The 3,781-nt window shown below is 35.8% G+C and overlaps 1 protein-coding gene across 1 annotated transcript in view; it reads right to left on the bottom strand.

The window, feature by feature from the left end:
- LOC105567459 (probable multidrug resistance-associated protein lethal(2)03659) overlaps nt 1-899 on the bottom strand; it is a 13,633-nt gene extending 12,734 nt beyond the window's left edge. Inside the window, exon 1 of the mRNA XM_012022352.1 lies at nt 593-899. The gene's annotated coding sequence lies outside the window, so the exon portion shown is untranslated. The remainder of the gene's footprint in view (nt 1-592) is intronic.
- Between the last annotated feature and the right edge of the window lie 2,882 nt (nt 900-3,781).

Raw genomic sequence — 3,781 nt, 5'->3', positions numbered from 1 at the left:
GGGGGTAACGCAGTTATATAATACACGGTCGTTTCCTCAATAGAGCTGCGGCTCGCAGAATTGTTCACCAAGCAGAGCCGTAACGAAACGAATATCCCGTTGTGCCCTGGGAATCCCCGCAGATTTACAGCCAGTTTAGAATCATAGAAGCGTGATAAGAAATAAAATGGTGAATGGAAAGACAGCTCGAGCGGGCATAATGATACGCGCTACGCATAGCAAACAACGCTGTATCAGCTTATCGACATGTGGACGCGATCGCATGCGAATCCGACGTGTGAATTAAGGCTAACGCGTTTTAGTGCACTTGCGTGATCATTTCAAAAGTACAACCAAAGAATCCGAATCATCGCGAATCGAAACAATCTTCTAAGTTTTAAGTCTTGATTTTGAAAATTTCAGTGTTCCATTGGAATTGACCAGTCACATTTATCGTAAGCAGAAATGACCAAAATTATTTAAAGATGGTGGAACCGGGTCTAACAAGTAGTATTAATGTCACATTTCACACTGCAGTTTTTCGCCACCGGTTGATGCGTGCATCGCTTCCAAATAGCCAATATTACCTTTATACGAATACTATAATACATACCTGCGAGAGCTCAGCAAAATCGGTGACTCGACGGGTGTGAACTCCCCTTGTTAGAATCGATCAGGTCCGATCCACTGTACCATCCTCAAACACCTCGACTGTTGCTCGACCACTCAAGCGCCCCATTTAAACTTGGGTTTGACTCACGATATCTTTCCTACGTAACTGGATCTTTCACCTTGCTCACAAATTTATCACGCACAACCTCGCGCGTATGCACACGTAGGCAGAGAAGCGGGGAGGACGACTGGCCCCGACGACGTCTGCGCGAACACTGAGCTCGCTCGCATTGAGAGTCGTGCCGTTCTACATCACGTGGTCACGCATTCGTCATTGACCGCCTCGGTCAAAGAGCTAGGGGATGCCTAACAATTGCAATTGAAAAATCTAGATGGGGAAGAACCCTCTATTGGGGTCCCGTGGTCTGGCTGCAGTTTGCGAGAAGTCCTGCTGTTTTCAAATGAAAGAAATTATGAATGGAATGTAAAATTAAAGACCTCTCCTCTCTCGAGTAGTGTCCCAGTAATATTCTTATCAACGGCTTGTGTGATATGCAACAGCTTCTGATACTCTACGCTGGCTGCGCTTTTATTAGTTTAGGAAGGTCGTGTCCGGTCTGTCAAGGCAGACACGACATGATAATTAAGCTTTTTCTCTATCTGAAACTATGTCAAATGCAGCATCAAATGAGAAATTTAAATCGTTGATAATTACAGAACTCTGTAATTGTCACTGAATTAGAACAAATATATATTCACAGAGACGTAAGATTAAACAAAGTGTTTCAAATCTAATAGAAAGACACATGCGCGTGAGGTTTCTTAAATTTGTTTTAAATGTCGTTACGGAAATTTGGAACAAAATTGATTTCTCAAGTAAAATTGATTTCCACTATTTCTTCAGGGCTTTCCAAAAGTCGGTGGCACGCAATTTTTTCTGTACACAGAACATGAACAATTTGGTTATTTTTGACTAATTGACTAATAACAACTTGATATTACTGAAAAGGAAATCGTAAGTACAATTTATTCCTTCTTCGTATATTTCGTTGTACTTTGGTCAATAATTTCATACAGCGTGAGCAAGTATATACATACTTTCACTTTGAGTTATTGTACTATACATAAGTAATATTTAACAGTTCACCGCATAGTGTCGTGAAGATTTCACAATATCGCGCAACAATGCGTAATTGACCGCGAAGAAATGGCAGCGTCCCAAACATGACGGATTAACAATAAAGTAGCTGTAAAGATGATTCCAAAACTAATTCCTATCGAATACGTAAAAGTGATCATTTACAAAAAATGTATATATTCGTAAACTTAGACGTAAAGCTTGCTTCAAGCATACTTCTACAGTTGTACATAATATATGTATATATAACGAGGAAAATATATATACTACTATAACATTATTCTATTATGTCACTAATATATAATATATTTTAGTACTATATTATATATTAGTAACATACTATAAAATTATTATTAGCAAAAATATGTTATATTGCCTACATAATATATTATTAAAATTAACAAAATATACGTAATGATACTCTATTAGATATAATAACAATATATACTATATTACGTATATTATATCAGTATACTATACTTTATTTCATTATTCCTGCTATAATATATATCCTATAATTTTTATCCTAATAGTTAATGTACGTAGTTGCATTAATAAATGCAGTATACAAAAGTATCGAGTTCCCTTCGGCATTTATACATGTATTATAACAGGACTTAAGTATAATAATTCATTCATACATTAATTAATATATTCGGATCGATATATTTATACTGAATGTGAACTATACTAATCCATCATTCCACACGAATCTTGGAGTCGTCATCAGATCTTTATTCGAGAACAAAACTTATCAGATAATCAGAAATTATATAATTCTGAAAAAACATCACATCAGTGGACTATTTATTAGGTGTACAAAAAAGTTCTGAGCTTTAGATTTCATACAACCGAAATAACAATTTAAATTTTATATATCATCCCGCTCTTTTGCGGTTTTAAAGCGTTGATATTTGGCCTTCTAAAATGCCATACAGTTTGGCGTTTGATGCACATAATCTCAAAAATCAGTAGTGTTCACGATGGCAATAACAAACGAGCGTATTCGATTTTCCATCCACTTCGCGTTTCATCTGAAGAAAAATGCTGCTGAAGCCACCTATAATGATTTGTGCTACATATGGAGAGAACGCTGTAAGTCATACTACATGTAACAGACGGTATCAAAACTTTCGCCAAGGAGATTTCAGTCTTGAAGATTTTCTCTGTAACTGGTGAGATTGGAAAGGTGTATTGCATTACGAGTTGTTACAACCGGGTAAAACAATCAGGGCAGACCGCTACTAACAACAATTGACCAATTTGAGCGATGCATTAGAAGAAAAGAGGCCATTTACTGGCCAAGGGAGTCGTAAAGTGATCTTGCTTCATGACAATGTTCGACCACATGTTGCAAAAGCGACTCAGGACCATATCTTTGCGTTAGGCTGGAAACTTCTCCAGCACGCGGCGTATAGCCCAGACATGGCGCCTTCCGATTACTACCTATTCCGGTCGCTGCAGCATTATTTGGCTGATACACATTTTGTGAGATTTGAAGAGATACGAAAATGCATTGATGACTTTATCGCTTCGAAGCCGGTGAGCTTCTATCGTCAAGGAATTCGCAAGCTACCCGAAAGGGCAAAAGGTCGTTGATACAAACGAGGAATATTTCGCTGATTAATTTTTTTTTGTTTGTTTTTGAATGAAGATTGAACTTTACAAAAAAAAGCTCAGAACTTTCTTGAACACCTAATATAAATATGTAAATTGAAAAATTATAATATTTATATATATTATATAAACCTATTTACATATATCAAATATATATAAATGAGAATAAGTAGAACATTTATATATAATGTATATAAATATAAATAAAATTAAAATTTATTTAAAAAATATGTAAATGGAAATACATTCAGAACTTATATAGAAATGTGCTTTTTTCGATATAATTTTAATTTAGATTTCATAAAGTTTACTCAACAATAATTATATTGTTCAATCTCCAAGAGTCTCCATGATTCTTATAGAATCTACGTACCGAAGCGTGTATGATGGATATTGGTAGAAATAACAGCAAGTTTACTGTGCGTAAATATCACC

The sequence above is a fragment of the Vollenhovia emeryi genome, unplaced genomic scaffold (assembly GCF_000949405.1).
Source record: "Vollenhovia emeryi isolate VEMERY1.0 unplaced genomic scaffold, V.emery_V1.0 DF939137.1, whole genome shotgun sequence".
NCBI lineage: Eukaryota > Metazoa > Arthropoda > Insecta > Hymenoptera > Formicidae > Vollenhovia > Vollenhovia emeryi.
The sequence above is the reverse complement of the archived record's forward strand: the minus strand, read 5'-3'. Positions and strand labels throughout refer to the sequence as shown.